Source organism: Carassius auratus, unplaced genomic scaffold (genome assembly GCF_003368295.1).
Source record: "Carassius auratus strain Wakin unplaced genomic scaffold, ASM336829v1 scaf_tig00007763, whole genome shotgun sequence".
Taxonomy (NCBI): Eukaryota; Metazoa; Chordata; class Actinopteri; order Cypriniformes; family Cyprinidae; genus Carassius; species Carassius auratus.
Window position 1 is genome coordinate 167,519 of NW_020523877.1, and position 21,997 is coordinate 189,515.

Below are 21,997 nucleotides of genomic sequence, written 5' to 3' on the forward strand. Positions count from 1 at the left end.
GTACTGTCACGGTAGGAAATCCATTGTTTCCTCCGTGTCATGTTTTGTGTTTGTATTTGTACTCTCGTAGTCTCCCTGTGCTCGTTTGGTTAATTGTTGTCACCTGTATGTTGATTGTCTCGCTCCAGCTGATCCTCATCTCCACTCAGCTATAAACAGTCACCTCTCTCTCTGTCTGTCGTCAGATCCTCACTCATGTCTCCGCTCCCTAGCTGGATTACCGTCTCCCGTGTTCGTGTGCTGGATTGTGTTCGTGTTGTCGTCTTCGTGTCAGTGTTCCGGTCCGTTCCTGGTTTCATCCATTTGACTGTCTTCACCTTCACCATCGACTTCACCATCCAGCTCTTCTCACGCCACCGTAGACCTTCTTTTCCATTGCCAACATTCTGGATTCTGATTTCAATAAACTTCATCTGATTGCCTGCAATTGCTTCCTCCTCTTTTACTAGTCGTCACACCTTGGGGCGGCCTGGTCGGACATTCAGTTTTTTACAATAACGAGGGGAGGGATGCTTGAAAGAAATAAAGAAACACTGGTTGAGTGGAGAGAAAGGGAACGAAGCGGACCTGGAAAACCTTACTGTACAGGATTTCAGTCTTGCGTGCACACTTACCACCTATGTGGATTTTAGAAAGTGCACAAAGTGCTAGCGTGCACACTCAGCACATCAGTGAATTTTAGAAAGTGGGCACAGTTTTTAACAATCACACTTATCACCATGTGGATTTCAAAAAGTACACAGAGCCTAGAGTGTGAACTTAAAGCTTCCCAAGCATCAAAGAAGTGCTGAACCAAACGGGAGAGGCAAGTTCAAATGCAACGCTCTAAGGCGAAGGGAGCACTGCCTGAGACAGTGTTACACAAGAAGATTCTTGCAAATGCCCACTATACTTCCCACTCGATGCGTAAGAAAGAAGAGATATCCAGGTGACCAGGAAGCACCTCAGGGTAACCTTGCCGGACATCCAGGAAATTTCTTGCAGTGCCGGGGACTGATGATCAATAAGGCTCCTGCAGAAGCCTATGACCTGGCTGCATGCTCCAGGCAGCACGAAGCCGGAACCAGGCCTATCGTATCAGCTGGACATAATATCATAGAGTGAAGTAACACTGCAAGTCGAGCACCCAGTTTCTGAATCCAGCCCAGGTGCATGCTCCAGAGAACCTACCCTAGAAGGGACAGAAACCCACAGGTCCCGGAAGTACACTGCAAAAGAATCTCACAGAAGGATTATACACACCATCAAATTAAAAAATTTTTGTGTATTTGGTATAATGCAATGTGTTTATATGATTTAAGGTTTAAATATGTATCAGGTTACAAATGTAACCTAGTTCCCTGAGTAGGGAATGAGACACTGCGTCCTCTAGGTGTCGCTATGGGGAACGCCTCGTCATGACCCGTGTCTGAAGGATACATTGAAAACACCAAAGACAAGTTGGTCGGCAACAGCCCATGACATCACTACCCGTGCGACTATAGTATAAATAGGTGCTGGGAGAACACGTCATTCACCTCTTCATCTGAGGCTTGCGTTCAAAGCATGGCAGGAAGCTAGAGGACACAGTTTCTCATTCGCTACCCAGGGAACCATAGTTACATTCATAACCTGACACATTCCCTTTCAAGGTAACTTAAAACTGCGTCCTCTAGGGGTCGCTATGTCGAACAGTTTACCCACGCTGCCATGCTGAGGGAAGTGCAGGCCAGAACCATGGCAAGCAGTAAGTACCCAGTTGCCCCTGGGACATTAGATGCTCCAGAGAACCTACCCTAGAAGGGACAGAAACCCACAGGTCCTGGAAGTACACTGCAAAGGAATCCCACAGAAGGATCATACACACCAGCAAAATAACAAACACACACACACATATATCCTCTATGTTTCTTTCACACATATATTATGTCTGTTTCCTGTGCTGGAGCCCCGCTCAAGAGGAGACTGTAATATAGGAAGTTCCCATGTCTGGATCACATCCACTAGATTTTTCCTTGCCTCTCTTCCTTTGACCTGTGATTCCTCCTAATCCTATCCAAAGGTAGGGGAGGAGAGCGAGCCGTGACACTAGCCTCATACCGAGATGGACCAGGACCCCTATGTTGTCCGGGCTCAGAGCTGAAAATTTCTGAAGAATTGAAGGCTGAAACCATCGCATATCACCTCAATGTTGCATACTCATACTCTGGAATCGATGGATGTGCAGGGAAACAGCCTCTTTCATTCCTTCTCGATCTCTGTATGGAGATCAGATCAGGAGGAAATGAAAGGCTCGCCTGAGCTGATAGGCTATGTCCAGAAAGATAAAGCTCACTAAGATGACTCAGCGGCCTCACCTTCTTAGCACGCTTCCATGGCAAGTCCAGCCTTGCCATGGTTTGATCATAACCTCCAACAGCTAGTCATACACAGGGCAGGAAGATTGAGAAGGCTCAGTTTTAGCTTCTTTGCCGTCCTCAGACATCTACTGCTCTTACTGGACTGAACCCAGCAGAGCACTCGCCTCAGGATCGCGTGTGTGCTCTTAGTCCAAACAAACTATGCAGAGATTGTGTGTGTCATCGGTTGTCAAATAAGGATGACATGGATGCACACATCCTTTAAACATTTTGCTAGTGCTCGCCATGACGATAAAGATCGTTCTTACCATGTTTAGAAAGCACGCTTCAGACAATGAAGACGAAGAAAAGAATGATGTGTTCTCCTGGCAAATATGTATACTATAGTTGTACTGGTATTGAAATCATGTGCTGTCGTGTTGTTGGTGTTTTCAATGTATGCTTCAGACATGGGTCACATGAGGTGTTCCCCATAGTAACCTCTACAGGATGCAGTTCCCTTGAAAGGGGACATTTATTTTCAGCATACTGTACATTTTGACTCATCAGTGGCAAATTATTTAAATATGAAAACATATTTAAAGTCTTTGAGTCAGAACAGCCAGCATTGTAGGTTTCTCTCCCAGGATCAGGAAACGGTCCTCCATAAAATGCACTGCTCACATCTGAAAATTTGGGTTTAACTGTTCTGGAACAAATCTCAAAGTAGATTTGCTTTTCTCAAAAAAACACACAGCATCTCCACAACATGGCGCCAGCAGCAATACTACAGCTAGAATCAAAGACATACCTTCCTTTGCGTGAAAATTTGGGCAGCGTTATGCCGAATTTCCCACATTGATATGTAGACGTGGGGATGTGTTAGAACAAGGCATGTTTGAAGGGAGGTGACCAGTCTTAATTTTATAAGGAATATCTCTTTGGATTTGAGACTTTAGTCTTTGCAACTTCAGGGAACTTTTCTATTCACAAACAGCTTGTAATACTCCCAAGAGTCAGCAGCAGTCTGAAAAATTATCCCAATAAAGGAACAGGTGTGGCACTTTGTTCATTTGGGCAAGTGTTTGAATATGCAAATAAAGTGTGCTTATAAATATATATAATAATAATAATATCACATTTTCACAAACTTGTAGAGCAACTTCTGTGTTGAGCAGTGTTTCCTGACAATCAACCTTTTATTTGAAGTGACTGAATATCCGCAGAAGAGAGTTTAGATGACTGACTGTCATTCTTTTTCACAGGGATCTTTTCTATTCACAAACAGCTTGTAACACTCCAAAGAGATAGGAAAACGTAGAAAACAAATTGTGTCATATGACCTCTTTAAAAAGGGTTTTGAAATGCTGATCCTTTCAGCACCAGTCTGAAAAATGATCCCAATAAAGGAACAGGTGTGGCACTTTTTTTGATCCTTTGGGCCAGTTTTTGAAAATGCAAATAATGTGTGTGTAAAGAAAAAAAAATATTATATTATATTATGTTATATTATATTATATTATATCTTTAATGTGGAAACCCATCACTGTCCATTAAAAACATGTTCGAATTTGTAAAGCAACTTCTGAGTTGAACAGTGTTTCCTGACAATCAGCCTTTTATTTGAAGTGACTGAATATCCGCAGATGAGAGTTTAGATGACTGTCTGTCATTCTTCTCATTCTCATGTCTCTTCCTGGTAGAAGTGAAATAAATTTCAGAGCTGCTGTTCAACACAACACTTCAGAGGAAGACAAAGACAGAAGTACAAACAGTGAGGTGAGTGTTTCATCTTTCTCTAGTTGTTTTCATGTACAAGTGTCATCTTATGATGTATCATTGGTCACTTTCTTTAATTCTGTGCTGAAGTTGTTTTGATGGTTTTATTTAAAGCTCTTCATGTTGTGATCAAACAGATGATCAAGTGTGTCTTTGTCAGTGATTCACAGAAAGCTGCAGATTCTGATACTGTTGTCACATGGTGAGAAATCACCATTTATCATTTTATCATCAGTGTTTGTGATTTTCAACAGACAGATTCGTTCAATGAAATCAGCAGCGTTTCTACTTCATTAACACTTTTACTTAAGTTCACTGTACAATAGGGCTGTGAATCTTTGGGTAGGCAGCGATTCGATTCACGATTCACGATTTTCTATTCGATTCAAGAACGATTTCTGCAAATTTAGAATGATTCAATTCGATTTAATTCACAATTAAATTTGATTCGATTCGATTATAATGTTTCGATTCTGCACTCTTTAAGTGCATTCACAGGATTATTTAAATGCTAATTCAGGGTGAAAAATTACAGTCGCCTTTATGGGTAGAGAACCATAGGTAAAAAAAAACCAAAAAAAAAACACATATTTTGTCCATTGTTAGCTATATGCTATTTTAATGTTGGTATGGCATGACATGGCATACGTAAAAAAAATATGTAAGCCAAGATAAAGATAAAAAAAAGATCTTTAAGAGTATTATGTTTAAGCTAACATTTTGTCACACCAGGGGCACAGACATCATTTCAGAAGTGACAGAAATATCAAATACAATTGTTTTATTTATGTAGCCAATGTATTATCATACTTATAATTATTATTATTTATTTATTTCATTATTATTTATTTATTTTTTACAAGGAATTATCTTCTTTTTTTTATTACTTTTAATTAGCTGTAATAAATCAAATACACTGCTGGACAATAATCACAATAATCAATCATTTGTAATCAATATTTTTTTCCTAATGGCAATTTTATGATTGATTTATATACTAGGCTACATTTCTTATCAATTATTTTAATTTTCTACACAGAATAAGGTAGAAAATATACTTTATAATTTCTGTACTGTAATAAATTCAGTTTAGCTGCAGATAAAGCCTGGCACGTCTATGAGACCGAGATCACTTTTCTTTCAGTGTGAAAACTTCTTTATCTAATTTTCTGAAAATAAAATGCTATAGTAGCTATTTAACTTTTCCTCTCCATCAGCGAATGATGATTCTGAGAGAAAACGCGCCAGATGTCTGTTTGCTAAAGCTACAAACGCTACTTTCAGATAAACCTTGCGCTCTTATTTCAAGGTCATTGTTAATGCTGTGGTTACAGTTTTCTTTGTATATTCGGTTCATCCGCATTGTTTAAAAACATTTATCATTCAATGGAACTGTGCGTATGATTAGACACTGACATTTCTGCTCCGTCCATGAAATAAATACGCAGCTTTCGACCGCTCAGGTAACGCCGTTGGTAAGATGCAGAGAGCCACTGACAAACTACAGAAAAAACTACTTAATTTTACTATTACTGGCCACGAGTTTTGAGGAGAGATCGCACGTCATCAGCTGCATAAGTGACGAACGGAGCGCGAGCGCAATCCTGTGACAGTCTCAGGCGGTAAACAGTGGAGCACGTGAAGGACAGATAAGAGGCACGAACACTGTTCAAGGTCTCCATGAATTTGTGCATGTAGTAATTTAATGTGTATATATTTTGAAAGCACTGAATTTTTGAATATTTTGAAAGCACTGATTCATTCGATTATTAGCGTTTTGAATCGATGAATCGGGTTTGTAATCGATGCATCGAGAAAACGAGTGAACCGTTACACCCCTACTGTACAGTAAGGCCCAATCCCAATTCTATTTTATACCCCTTCCCCTTGTCCCTTGATAACAGAGTGTCAAGGGGTAGGGGAGAAAATATTCCCCTAAGGATTGGGTCACCACTACTATGCCTTCCCACGTCATCATTCGTCATCTAGCTCTTACAATACACATATATAGTGGTGTGCTGGTGTGCATTAGAGCCTTTAATTATCATTCTGGATTAATGAGCTGCTTACTGACGCCTGTTTCACATATAATCCGTCTGCAGTCCGTGTGCGTTACGTATGTGGTGCTGAAGCAGCACGGACTCATTGTGCTTTCACACAGGATGCATTTGCATTCCGCTACTGATCCGCGGCTGTTTAAGCCACAAAACACAATATTTGAAAAAAAAATTTCCGCATTGTGATTCTCTCTCATCACAGTACAGTAAGAATCTATCATAGACATATTTAAATTAAAATATAAACAACTTATAACTCATGCATTTTACTGCTAGGTTTTTATAATAAGTTGCTGAAACAAGCTGCAACACATTTAAACACAACATTAGCCTACTTTTCTTGTTAGGATGTCACAAACATTTAAAATTAAAACTCACCACTAACAGAAACAGTCTACTCTCGTGCCTTTTGCATTTAAATCTTTATTAAACGCAATCCAACGGGTCTTAAATAACTTTGTTTTCTTCCTCTATAAAAGCGCATATATAATGTTGCCTTGTTTCTCTAAAGTTGCTCTTGTTCTTGTTTTAAATCTAGCCAAAACCCATGTGTTGCGTGTGAAACACAGTAGGCTTTAATTAGTATATATTTATTATGAAATGACTGCATTTCAGTGTCAGTCCTTGTTCATTTTTAACCGCATGCAGTAAAAAAATACGCACCACAGACGGAGTATGTGTGAAACGGGCATGATACACACATATCGTAAATCACGCATTTCACATATCCAGGAGAAATTAAACTTGTCACCGCTGCCCCACGACTTTTATTAAATACAGTTTAAATACTGAATCACTACATTATATTTTCCAGCATCGAGAGGATACAATCGCTGTTTTTAAGTAAACTCACTCTAAAAAGTTAAACACACAGACGCGAATACACGCAGCTTCCATTTCTCTTTCTTTCTCTCTCTCTGGAATAGGCAATATTTGAGAAAATGGTTTAGTGATTTCAAATTATTGGGGGGGATTAGCCCCCATCAATGTCTACGGCAGTTATCGCCCTGATCAGACATATGCTGTGGCAATATCATGCAGTCTGTTATTATATGACGTTAGCAAATATTAGCGGTAATATTATATTTTTTTGCGAACATTTCTTTGAGTAACAGGACCATTAATATGAACTTAATTGAATGTAACATAAAACAAATGATTACTTTCATTAAAAAATTTATTAATGCCAAAAAAGCTTACATTTATGTCTTTTTGTTCGCTGTAGCAGCCATGTTACCGAGATAATTCATACCCCTTTGTTTGAAGAGTGGTCCAGAAAAATCTTTGTTTGAAGGGCTATCTGGCCCTTCCCCTTACCCCAGTCCCTCCAACCAAAAGAGAATCGAGACAGGGGAAGGGCTAAGGGGTAGAATTGGGATTGGGCCTAAGTCTTAAACAGCAGACTTACAGAAATGCGAGTAACTCCCAAATATAGAAAACTCCCAAAAAGTGTTCATAAATTAATATAGTTTGTTCATTTTTGAATTTTGATCTTGGAAAACTAGAGCTGAATAGCTTTATACCATAATACATTTCTTCCCCCACAAATAAAGTGAATAGTAATATCAGAAGTAGTAAGAACATATTAATGGATCATTTCTGCTCATTCTTTCTCTTTCACCGTGTTGAGCTGTAAAATAATAATAAATTATTATTATTATTTATTATGAGAGTAATTGACACAGACTAGAACTGTAATGTTTCACCAAATTCAGCTCAGATCTTCAGACTCCCGTTGCTGTATAACTGGCCAGACTTAACTTCCCAAAAAAAACTATTTAATTTTATTTCATAAATTTAACTATATTTATTTCCAATTCACTCTTATCCAAGGAGATATAACTATTTGCACTGTTTTTTTTTTTATCATTGGGACAGTATTTATACAATATTATAACCTAGAAATAATTTCAAGGGGTCTCTTGCAAGTTGCAGCAGCACAAATTATGTGCCCAGCTATACCTGTTTCAAATATTATGCTAATTAACAGTGAGCGGTGGTTTCAGACATTACAGTGCTTCGCTCGCACAGATTCTTATTCTGTTTGAAAGAATGAAAAGACAGAGCTGAACGGGGAGCGATTCGGCCAATCAGATGAAAGCAGTGTTTCAGCTCCGCCCACAATTGCAAATTATATATTGAAGCCAAAAACCGAAATGATCAAAATGTACACGGACCAACTGTCTTGTCCATGTTCTCTCACATGAATCCTCTTCTTGAGATTTGAGTATCTTGACCTTGTGAAAGCCCCGCCTTGTTCACGCAGTGATTGACATGGCGCGAGGGGGCGGAGACGTGATCGGCTCGGAATGCATTTTTAATGTGCACATTGAATTTTGCTACATTCATTGCGGGACATTGAATGAAAATTTAATCGTAAATGTCTTAATTGTGAGTGTTAATGCAATTAAGAAAAATTGCATTTGAATGATAATTTTGCCACAGATTTTGCTTGAAAATGTTACACATCTAATCATTTCTGTAATAGATTTTCATTTTAATTTTGCAACTTATAAAGCCTTAAAATTTGTATTAATTTCACATATTATAACTAGTGTATGAAGTTGCACAAATGTATTGGAAAATGTAAATGTAAATACAGAAATGCATTGCCATTTTACATATTGCATTGTTATTTTGCAAATTACATTCCAAATTGAATATTGCTACCCATATGCTTCCATATACAGCGGCATTAGTGCCACTTTTTTTTTTTATCTGATTGATCAATTTCACAAGCATTTTTTTAAATGCATTAAAATATTCATGTTTATTTTTGCTGCAAAGATTAAAGAGGAAAATGTCATTGATTCATCCTGACAAATTATCTCACTACAAATGAAAGAGCGTACACTTTTATTCTATATATTTTATCATAAAATTGAAGATAGGCACTTGTAGTAACAAAGCACAAAGCTGTGATTTTTGGGTGGCTTGCATGCTACAAATAATGACTGGACTTGAAAATGTAAAATATTTTTTCCAAGCATTTATACCATTAATAAAACAGCTTGTGAAGCACGATCCACATAGCATTATTTACTTCAGAAAATAAATTAATAAATAAATTGCATATTGGCCCGGGGCTGACAAGCTACACCACTGACATAGGACTAGCTTTTCTGTCCACAAATCTTTGATTTTTCAAGAATTTTAAATGCATTTTATTTTACTGAATCATGCCGTGAAAGAACACACTGTAAATGAACACAGTCAGTAAAAATACATAAAAATAAGTTTCAAATATTATAGTTTATTTAAAAAATCAGAGGACTCCCAAAGTAGGTAAATATTTTTGGTGGAGTTATGGGAGGTCCAGGATCCCTCCCAGCTATCTAGGCCTGTCGTTTCTCTTCCTTCTTTAAAAATATGTAGGCTACTATAGATCTCTTCTACAATAAGTGTGTATTAACAAATGTATTTCTAAAGAATTTAAACATAGTTATTATCACAGGAGATTATCAGTGATATTTTCTAAAGGAGAGGTTGAACCCTCACTAAGAGATAAAGCTTTTACATTTTGTCTTACACTTGCTGCAAAGGTTAGGGTGACACATTACATAATTATGTTCAGGGTTTATCCTGTTAGTGATTTTATACAGAAAATATTTCATTTTTAAGTGGACCCATGTGGTTTTTGTTATTCTATCCCTGAAATATTTGATCACCTATTCTTTTACTGAAAGTTTACTTCTAAATTCTGGTTTGATATTCATAGTTGGTTATCAGTACAAATGGAAACTTTTTTTTTTTTTTTTGCAAGATATCTTCTGTGATTTAAAGTGTGATTTAAATTACCTTTTTTATTTTTGGATGTTGTCAATGTCGTTTTATTTGTGGGTAAATATCATATTCATACATGCAAGTGGTTAAGAAAAAATAAGCCATCCTTTGTTTCTGAGCTATAAGAAGTCTACTTTAAAAAACTAAATAGAAAGTCTGACTCAATCTCAAAATATTTATTATTTTAATTCATTTTTATTTGATCTCTTTTTGTACAATGGCATAAAGGTTTTTGTTTTTATTATATGTCTAACTTAGTATTTACCATTTGGAATAAAAAGCTATAGGCTACATAATAAAGAATGAATATGAATAATAAAGCATGAGTACATTTCTGGAATGTGCTGGAAACACTTACAGCAGACCCAGACGTGACTTTCAGGCAGGCAAACTGTAAATGTGACAGATGCCGACATCATGTTCAACAAACGTAAACGTCATGTTCAGCAGACGTATACATCATGTTCAACAGATGCAGACATTCACGTTCACTGAGACTAGCGCACGTTACAACGTCATATAAAAATGTCCATCCGAGTGCCATAAAATGCTGCCTTCGGATGCAGCACTCCAAGGCAGGAAGGCATCAAGGCATGTTTGCTTACATATAATTAGCTGAGGTATGGTATGCGTATTTGGCGTGCTGTCCGGGGAAGGGCTCCGAGCTCGGGAATGGCCCGAACCTAGAGTACCCCCCCCCCCTTCTCCGTCTATTCATAAAGTGAACTTAAAGTGAGGAGATTGGGTGGAGGAGGGATGCTGATAAACCGTCAATGGATAGAGGTAAGTCAGCGATATTTATAGTGTGGGATTGATTACTAGATTGTGGTCCACCTGTGTTGATTAGGCTAAGTATCTTACGCCCTCCTCCCGAATCTTTTTACGAGAACATCATTACAGTCCATGATGGTTAAGCTAAAAAAAAAGATGGCATCTGAAAGTTGCGTTTGGTGGTCAGTTTGTGTATAAATGTATATTTCTGACTAACTTTTTGCACTTTTGATGTTAGTTCTAACACAAAATCAATATTATAGTAACTAAATATTAGTTAATACAAACTCATTATATTTTGTTGTAGATCATTAAAACATTATGCTGCCTCAGAAGTCTTTCCGAAATCACTTTCACGAGGTGGCTTCGTGCAAAAACACTGCCTGCAAAATCATTGTCTCATATGGCAGCAAGTCAGCTGCCTAAGGCCGGGTTCACACTGCAAGCTGCAGCAGAGCAGCGCGTATTTTTTTCGGTGCCTATGTTAACAGATGAGAGCGTTCACACCGCACGCAGAAGCTGCGCGGCAGAGCGTAGCAGAAGCAGAGCAGAAGCAGCAGTGCCGCGATCGTTTCGGCGCTGGGTCTATTTTTGCTGCGTTGCTGACGCTCAGTTAAAGTGAAAGTACACTTTTGATGGACAAAATAAATATGATTTCACACAAAAAGTGCTCTAAATGCACAAAATAAGCACATCTAGGGTGTTTTAACAAGAACTGGAGTATGTTAGGAAAGAAAATTAATCTAAAAAATATGTATAGAAGATAAAGTGACAATGATCATGGCCAAAATACACATCTACTGAGACGAAAAAGTAATTTTTGCCCAAAATTTGCATTAATGATATATACTGTGTTTTTAGCAAATTACATAAAAAATGTATGATATTTAAATTAACATATTTTTTAGTTTTTTTGTACAAAATCTGTCAAAGTACTACAGTTCTATCCAAAAATAAACTTTTTTGGCGAAATACAAAAACAACTTTAAATAATTTATATTGCTAGTTTAGCCTTAGAGATTTGTTTATTAGTAGTAGTAGTCGTATTCTTATAAATAGGCCTATAGTAGAACGGATGTCGTGCTGACATCATGCAGACAATCATAAACAACGTGGTGTCACAGGCGGTGGTCTTCAGAGTGCACCTGGAAAGACAATAATGGACTACACTCATCTCATCGTGGAAGTTGAGAAATATCAAGTTCTTAATGATCCACACAATGTACTTTACAAAGACTTGCAGGAGAAGGAAAAAGTACGGGATGAAGTTGCAGCGGCTCTTATTGCAGATGGTATGTAATTTTATAGTGTTTTTGACGCTTTCACTGGAAAACGAGCAAACAACTCAATATTTGATTCAAGACTGATTCAACTGCTACCATTTATTTACAATTTCTAAATTACACATAAGCACACAAATAACAAAAGCAGGTGATATGCATATATAATAAACAAGATGAGCAGGAAGTCAAGGCTGTGATAAATTTACAATACACAGAATTTAAAACCGTGTATTAAATTGGTTTTCAGGTTGTCCTTTGGTAAACGTGCTTGCAAACCCAGTGACAAGATGGTAATATGCACCATGTTCTCTCATACGTCGGTTAATGGGATGAACCCAAAGTCTGCGTCTTATTCATAATCTCCTTAATAACAAATATAGCACGATGGCCTTTCTTCTATTAACAACACGTACTGCACGGAAGATAAAGACAGCAAAACAAAGATGCAACAAAAGTTACAATTAAATCATTAATAAGCCAAGTCTTTTTATTTAAATGTATTTTAAATGGAAATAAAGCAATGCGAACTTTATGGAGTACTCTGACCAAAATCCACTGTTCAGTTGCGCGCTGCCTCCGCTGCCGGTGTGAAAGCAAAATAGGCGCGCACTGCTTCTGCTCTGCCTACCTGCTGCTAACGCGCTGCTTCTGCTCTATTGCAGCTTGCGGTGTGAACCCGGCTTAAGTTTTCAGATGCAGCCTGTGTGAAAAAGGCAGTACGCCGGGTTCACACTTCAATCATGAGTGGTGCGTGAGTGTGTGGTGTATTTTGCCGGTTTTCCAAAGAATCGAACTCAGTCAGGGATTTTTCTCTCTTTTAAGCAAAACAAAGCCGAGAGGTCCTTGCAAGGAGATCTCCCGAAATGCTAGGTTGCATCTCATTATATACCTTATACAGGGCGTTTCCAAATAGTCAAACTTTTCCTTATCCTTGCAATTTTGATCCCTCCCTAGGGAGGAGAGGCCCCTACTTGTTTTGGTATAACGAAAGGCTCCCTTTCTGTATGTCTGGCCATATGTTTCTCATCAGTTCTGAACATTCCTGCACGTAAGCATATTCCTTTCTATCCTTTACCTATAGGATTATAATGGAAAAACAACTAGCTACAAAAATGGCTAGATTCACATTGATTATTCTTGATTGATTAAAATTACTTACTAATAAAAATCTTCCACATATTCTCCCCTTTGAGACTTAAGTCTCACATTTGATAATTTTTATCCAGAGTGCTACTCCATAATCCAGTCATATTAGTTACACTACCTAGTGACTAAATATGTCACATTGTATTATCACCAGTGACTAGATTATGAAATTCCACTCTGAGGGATTACTGGACCAAACATCTCTCTCCTAATTTGACAAGGAGTGAGTAAAAGATCCAGTCTCCCTAACCCCTCTTTAATAGTAAACATTGTTAAAATGGTTCAGCGTTTGCCTGGTTCTCACAGTTATGTATAAAAGGCATACAAATACATACATCACGTCACACATTGAATATCACAAGATTATAAGAGTTGATCTTCAGCTTAGATACCTTATGTATCAATTTCCCATTATCTTGACATCTCTGAATTTAATTTGCTTAACTGTGGCTTTGACTCGTGACCTCAATATAGGAAGTATACTGTAAAATAGTAAATCTCCTGTTAATAATGCAATTCCTAAAAACTTTCCCTATTTAGTTATAAACTATGCTCCCCATGCTCCTAACTGTAAATCAAACCAGTCTTACATTTTATTATCTTTTCCAACATTTTCTTTATCTACCATTCTTAGCCTTTTCAATTTGATCATTACTTCATTAAATGCTCCCTTCTATAAATACAGCATTGTCCTACAAACATAACACATACTTCTCCTTCTTCAATTCACAAATCTTGAGCTTTTCTATTTTGCTCCTCTCATTCTATTTGTTGCATCCAATTGCTCTATTCTCCCTTCAAATCTTCCTACATCCATATTTCCCTTCTCATAACCTTAAAATTCTTCATCTACCATTACTTAACATTCTCTTTCCACCTTTTCTTTTCTATTTCTTGGCTCATATCTGCTCCGAAGTATTTTGATCTCATTAGCAGTCCCATCACTCTCTCATTCCATCTTCACCAGGGAGACTCTTTGCGAGTCGTTGCAATGGTCTTTCCCTCGTTGGCAAGGGTGGGTCGTTACTAGCACGCCCTTCATCCCTCACTTCATGCTGTGTGGAGTTGTTGAATTGGTTCTCTTTGATGGAGCGAGCATTCCTTGGCCTTACTGGAACTGCTGTCACCTGTAAATGGAAAACTTCAGAGTTTTTTTGTTAGTGTTATCAAGCATGCTAATTTGTTCATCTTGCTAGTCGTCCTTCTTGGTGTGACCTGTGGAAATGTAATGTGGGTTGAGGGCTGTCTTGGCCCCTTTTTGAGTTTTCACAAATCCAGTGCTGTCCTTATAATGAGAAAAGAGTGAATGCTCATTTTCTATAATATAATAAAGAATTTGGTTTTACTCTGTTATTGGCATCCTTACTATTTTTAAATTCATTTAAATTTTATTCTCAACAATTTGCTTATTTTTGCAAATTTTTGTTTTGTAAACTGAGTTCCACTATATTACTCTGTAATATAGTCCTTTTGACCTGGAAAACACTCAACCCACTGTATTTATTTTAACAGTCAGAAAAACAATATTTCATCCTTTTCACACAATCTGCTCCATCGTGATATGCTGAAAAGAAAGTTAGATGTGGGGTGGACAGAGCAAGCTTGCTTTGTTCTGCCTTCCCGTGTTATACACTGCGCATGTGTGGCACTGTTTTTCTTTCTGCCACAACAAAGACCTAGGTACTGACCAGGAAACTTAACCAAATTCATCCATGGTCATTATTTTACTGGGCATAAGTTTGCCCTGTGGACCCACATTCATATTTGTATACAGTTTTGGCAAATTGATTGAATTGCCTCAGTGTCTCGTCAGACACTCTCTTTATGCCATACAACACCATCATTCATACTTTTTCACACACTTTCACTCCCCTTTTTTGCCAAAAACTTTACTTTTCTTTCTTTCCTTTCTTTTTCCAAAATCTAATAGATTAATTTGTTTAGAATATTAGGCCTAAGCATTGGGCATTTGAGAGAGCCAATTATCATTTCTCAAATGTGTGTAGTTTGTCTAATTTAAAGTTTAGTCAAATACTTTTTTGTTATTGCTCATGAGCAAATCTGAAAAGACGATTGGAGATCTCTGTAAATCTTGGATCCTTGGCCATCAAGATTTCCATCTTGTTATCCCCAGTGATGACAGTATATGTGATTACATGATTTTGGATCTTTGGAATAATTTTTTATTCAATATTATTTTATTCAGTTTTACCTTAGAAAATTACCTTTAAACAAAATGGAGTGACCAATATTTCTATTTTCTCAACAATATATATTTTTTCTATTGTTCATCAAGATACCCTTTTTTTATTTTTTTATTTATTTTCTTTTCCCAAAGAGCTCAGCATTGTTGTCAAGTATTCAGTTGTGCATTTTGCCCTATTTGGTTAATGAAACACTCTTACTATGCAAAATCCAGCTCCGTGTTTATCTGATTGTTGAGTCAAGTACTAACTTCTGTCTGTCAAAATTATTTTTTCTTTAAGACATGAGGCTGGACTGGTACCTATTGAAAAGCAGATTGAGAGAGTTAGTTAAAACACAGAATTTAAGGAAGTGCTGTGAGACCAGTGAATAATCAAGATTAAAACATAGTAAATAAAATAATGAAATAAAATAATTAACATTTGAAGCAGTCTCTATAGTGTTCATTGAATGTGCAGCACCTGTGCACTGAAGGGATGGAAGTCCTTCTGGTGACATCATCAGCCTGGGCTGTTGTACTGGGTCGTCAGTCTGTGATGGCACTCAAAGACCTGATGTTGTGGCGTACGGTCTCCGTTGTTACTCTGCTTCTTCTCAGTCTGGCTTCTGGTTGCTTTCTGAGAGTTTTGCATTTCATAATGTTATTTTCACCCTCAGGAAAAGTCTCAAGTGAAAGATTCACCTTTTCCTGCTTTAATTCAGTCTTTCTCCTTACTGAAGTGTGTTCTTCTCTTTCAGGAGGGTATAACGTCCATCAGCCCCTCCCTCTTCTTCTCTCTGCAGCTGTGTTCGCTGCTTTGCCATTTCTCCAGTTCATTGCTTTCCTTTGTCAAGGCACTGTTCCAGAAGTCATCTGAAATTCGAACACTCAGAGACTGCACTAATCAAATTTACCCATGTAACTTCTGACCAAATTGTTTCTGAGCAATCAGCTCTTTTTCTAATTTTCACTTTTCAACCTCCTCTTTCAGTGTTCCCTTAATAAAAACAAAATCATCTGGTTGAAAACAGCAGTTCTCTTATTCTATGTTAGTAAAGCAAGTTCTTCATTGCAGGAAAATAGCAAGCATTTTTTTCTTCGTTGCAAGATGCAGAAATCAGCTACCCTTATTATCTAAGTATACTGCAATAAAATAAAATAAACCTTCCTTCTATAACAGCCAGACATGCGTATGGTAAAATAAAGACTTCAATCATTATTTTTCTTCTATATTTGCATACATGATTCAGAATAATCTGGTATTATTCTGAATCATTCAGAATAATCTGGTGAATTAATGTCTCCTAACTAACATAAAGTAATTCCTATTATTGTAAATAAAATAATCAAATTTAATTCTTTAAGCAACTAGTTCCCTTCCTATTGTAAAATGCCTATAGCTTTTGAATCCAAATGTCTATTAACTTGGTCACCCAATCTTGCTTTCATTCCACATTGCACAAGTTATTTCTTTTATTTTTTACATTTACACAAGCCCTATCTCTGAAACTGTAATGGATTAACTTTCATACTGTGTCCCAGGGATAACAAGATACAAATTTTAGATGTCTTCACATATTAGATATAAAGTTTTAAGCATGTGCATCTTTTAAATTCATCTATTAATATAAGTTATTAAATAATAAATGCATATCTTATTTTTATTAATTTATTATTATTTCTATATTCCACCATATCTGCCATCTCTATATTAGTCCATTTCTTGGAACATTTGTATTTATTTTTCTCTAAAACAACCTTCATACAGTTAACTTTATTGTTTTAGGGCTCCTGCACTTATCCTTTCTCCACACCAGCCACGCCCGTCTCTGTAACCTAATCACTCTCAAGTGATGGTCCAGGAGGGGAGAGCACCTCTTGCTCCACCCATGTAATACAACTTTAATGTGGAAACTTCCTCCCTTGCTCTCACTCCCACTGCGCTGGGCTCAGAAAATGTTCTCCCCTTTCACACAGACATCCAAAATGCAAAAATCTATTATAGATCTTGGTTCAAACTTTATTGATGCCATTTTCCTAACCTCATTCACACTTTCTGCACTCTTTATTGAGCCAGTGTGCTTATTCTTGCATACTTTTTCCCTGTATCTAAAGGATAATCAGTCATTAATTGTCCTTTTATTATCAAGGCTCATCATACATTCATCCCTCTCAAGTGGATCTGAGTCGAGTCCAATTCTACCAGTTCACACCAAAGTGAAGGTCCAGGAACGGTGCTCGACCCTTACCCACCCAATACGGAATTTATTTGTTCATACATTCATCATCGTTCACACATTCATTCGTCCGGACACAGTTACATCCACACAACAAAACACAGCTCTACCTAGAGCTCGCTCTTCCTAGAGTGTCCTTAAGGGCCCACCTATTCTGAATTTCACTTATACTTTCTCAAAGCGGTATCCGTGGGGCTTTTCCTCGCGATTCCTTAACTAATCTGCTTATCCGTTTATCACTGTCCTTACCTGGCACAGCTATCCAATAAACACAGACCATTTCATACAATGTGTTTCTGCCTACACCATATTTGTCTTAAATCGAGGTTGCCTTGCAAGGCCTTCCTATTAATAACCCAAATATGTGCATGCAGTTATTTTTTCTGGAGTAAAACCCCTTTTTCAATTTAGATATCCTATTTTTTTCTAAATTTGGAAGAGCAGATTTTAAGTGGACACATTTAAAAGGTGTGCAGTACTTATATTATATTAATTATGTGTTATATTATTCAAAAGAAATTGTGGTTTACTTTGCACCGGAGCATTAAAAGTGGTAGCCTATTTTAAGGGGGTAGGCTACATGGATTAATATGCAAAATGTCAATATTTTAATATATCATGCCTATATTTTAATTTATATTTTAAATATAAATATATTTTTTCCTTTAATAAAACATTTTTGTTATTAGTTACTTGTCCTTTATTTTGACATAACTTATTGGGGAAAAAAACATTTGTCTTTAAACCGATTAAGAAATTGTTGCATGTTTAAATGTGAAGCACTGTATAATTTTGTTCCCATTATTTAGGTCTAATTTGCCTAAAACAATAAACTAATCAAATTAAACCGGCACGATTAAATCTTTGAAACTCTAAAGAATTAATAAAACGTCCTCATGATTAAACTCAAGTTCTCTCATTATAATCAACAACATTCACACGATGTAAAAAAAAAGCTTTAGTAATTGACAACTTAAGTGATTTTAAAGGGAACCTTCTTTACTTGAAAATCCCAGTTTTTTTTATTTTAGAAAAAAAAAATCTGATTTATGATTTAAACCGATTTTTAAATCAATATTCAAATGACGAATTTTTTTTACAAAACAAGTTTTAATATAGTTCTTTATCATTCATTTAGCAGTCAAATTTATAACTGCAACAAGATTATTTAAAAAAAACAGTACTGTTATACCTAAATGCTGGAAAGACCTTTATTTTATTTTTTTTATTTTTTTTAATACTAGCCCATCATGCATCTAACCATCCATTCAGCTTTAAGAGCTGTTCAGATTAAAACTGGCAGCTCAGCAGTGAGTCAGTGTCATGGATGGAGGACCTGTTAATATATTTTCTAGTTTATATTTCCATCTCGTTATGCCACTTTATCATTTGTTTGTAAATAGAGCAGAAACTATACTTTCTCAAAGCGGTATCCGTGGGGCTTTTCCTCGCGATTCCTTAACTAATCTGCTTATCCGTTTATCACTGTCCTTACCTGGCACAGCTATCCAATAAACACAGACCATTTCATACAATGTGTTTCTGCCTACACCATATTTGTCTTAAATCGAGGTTGCCATCCAAGGCCTTCCTATTAATAACCCAAATATGTGCATGCAGTTATTTTTTCTGGAGTAAAACCCCTTTTTCAATTTAGATATCCTATTTTTTTCTAAATTTGGAAGAGCAGATTTTAAGTGTCCTTACCACTCAGAACTAAATAGAGCAGAAACTTTCTGTGTGTCTACACTGGACATGAAAGTTGTCATCTGTGCCCCACAGCTAAAAGTGTGTCTAAACTTGATGACATCACACTATAGTGTCAAATCATCTGAACGCAGTTTCAGAACATTTCATCATAAACAGAACGAGCATCAGTTCACTGATGGGGATCGTGTCCAGTGTATCCATCAATTGGTTCTGTTGTCTTTTGTTGGATCGTTCCACTTGTGTCCGGTGTAGATCTGGCGTGCGTTTTTTATTGTTTTATTTTACAGCCCTGCTTGTTTTAATGTTTTTATTAAATATCTGTATTGACTGCATGGTCATATTATCGAATTATTTACTGCCATGCGACCTACAAAAGTAAAGCTTGGCAAGTCGATGAACGAGCATTACTGCAGGTTGATTTTTGGCGGATGTTCGTTTCGTCAGGTCAAACATCTCTCTCACTCGCAGCAGAGTCTGTGAGCAGCAACAACTTCCCCTCTGCGCGAACTGATACCAGAAACAGGCTCCGCCTTCACTCCGTGAATAAAGTATTTCAGTATGTTTGAAATGTTATGTTCATAACATAGCATATAAAATAATAATAATAATAATAATAATAATAATAAATAACAGGAGAGTTTCAAAGTGGTTTAAGCTATTTTGTGTAAACTTTTTTTCCCTATATCACATGCCAAACTAATAACATTGTAAGCATTAGCTACATCTTTAATTGCTGCTTTCTGCTGTGATTTTGTTTGTGATGAAAATAATTACAATATTTTATCTAAACAGATCGATTAACTTCTTCAAGATTTCAAAATCAGATAGCATGCTGATAATGTAGCACTGTAAGATTACATTTGTTTGAAAGCGATTGAGTGTGAATCTGTTTAAATTATGCTTTAAAGGCAGGGTAGGTAAAACATGTATAAAAAACTTTTTTTCCAAATGTGTTTAAACTTTATTTATATATCAATACATAATTAAAATGTAAGTACTCTGAAAAAAAAAAGTATAAAAATCGAGTGTCTGTAGACCTCTAACGACTGTTTTAAAGACAGCTCATTATTTCCATTCACACCACCCCCTCCCTTCTGGGCGCCTTCCAAAGCCACGCCCCCAAAACATATGAACGCGCGACTCCGACCACTGAGCTGGAAGACGCATTATTTACCTGAGACGAGCGGAGAGGAAGGAGCACAATGCATGTAGTGAAATCATGTCAGAATCACATGTAATAAAAATAACTTTATAATTATGAAGATAAACAAACAAGATGTATTTTAGTACTCACTATCAAGCTAGCATATTGATATTGGTAAAGTTTAAAATATATATTTTTTTGATTCGCTAACGAGCTAGTTATCTATAAGGCAAAGCTAAAAACAGGTTGCATGATACACGTTTTTCCATTACCATCATTTACACTGTGATGAAGATGAATTTCGTGTAAGATTCCTAACATATACGTTGTTCTGCATGTAAAAGTTTCCATGATGAAAGCATTGTTGACTCTGATGAGGACTACACTCCAGAGACAAGTACCGCATCGTCAGCTCGAGGACAGGTCCGGGGTCGAGGGCGAAGCAGAGGAGGTCGTGCCAGAGGCCGTGCAACTAGGGTCCGAGGAAGTAGAGGCCGAGGACGGGGTGGTCGAAGTGCAGGGCAAGGAGCACTTGAGTTCCCTCAGTTCTCGCCATCGCTGAAAAGGCACGCCGATATTAACTCGTGTTTTATTTCTTTGTTTATCCAAAGACTTTTTGTTCATTGCCTTTTCTTGTACTGTTACTGTCTTCCTTTTTTTGCCTGGTTTGCCTTCACTAACTGCATAGGCCGGTACAGTGAATTTTGCTTGCTGTTTCTCTGCCATTGTTTTGGTATTCCTAGGATCCGTGCCTCTTGAATTCCTCAAATCAAACGTGCGTACGCAAGTGGGCAGGTCATGTGTGGCAAAAGGGTGGTTGCCATGGTTGCGAGAGAGTGACAGTCGCCTAAGCCAATCCTATGTTTCGTGCCGAAAGGAAATAATGAGCTGTGTTTAATACAGATTAAACGGTCTAGAGTCACTCGATTTTTATACTCTTTTTATCAGAGTACTTACATTTTAATTATGCATTGATATAAATAGAAAGTTTAAAAAAAATTTGGAAGAAAGTTGTTTATAAATTTCTTACCTACCCTGCCTTTAACCCAAAAATAATCAGTAAAAGAAACAGACAAACTCTTAACATCCCGCTCGACTCTTGCAGTCATTGTAACCTTCTGATCAAGCTAAATATGTTTAACATGAATTCTTGCTGAATATGCAGTTAAATGGCTGTTGGCATGAATTGTACTCGTGATGGAGCGCTCTTGGAGCGTGTGAAAACCACGACGCTCATATTCAAGTGTTTGTGCAAAAATTATTAATGTGCTTTAATGACAGGGAGGCGACATCTCATCACTTTAAATTTACATGATAATGAATGTATAATTTTTTAATTAACATAATATCGTGGTGTCTCACATACATTAAAAATATATCAACAGAAAGCTTGAAATGTTTAGGAATAGTGTAATGTGTGAATGTTGCATTTCTCTCGTCGGAGAGAGCCAGCACTGTGTATTTAACCAAAACAACATTCCTATATAAACCGGTTCAGCAAGTGAAAGCCTCTTAAGACACTTGTCCATATGAAAGAGCAATTCACACCTTTATCTCGACCCCCACAAGCCATGAATAACTATC

At 36.9% G+C, this 21,997-nt stretch overlaps 1 protein-coding gene across 1 annotated transcript in view; it reads left to right on the forward strand.

The window, feature by feature from the left end:
* Positions 1 to 4,044: 4,044 nt before the first annotated feature.
* LOC113071644 (NACHT, LRR and PYD domains-containing protein 12-like) overlaps positions 4,045 to 21,997 on the forward strand; it is a 75,768-nt gene continuing 57,815 nt past the window's right edge. Inside the window, exon 1 of the mRNA XM_026244952.1 lies at positions 4,045 to 4,097. The gene's annotated coding sequence lies outside the window, so the exon portion shown is untranslated. The remainder of the gene's footprint in view (positions 4,098 to 21,997) is intronic.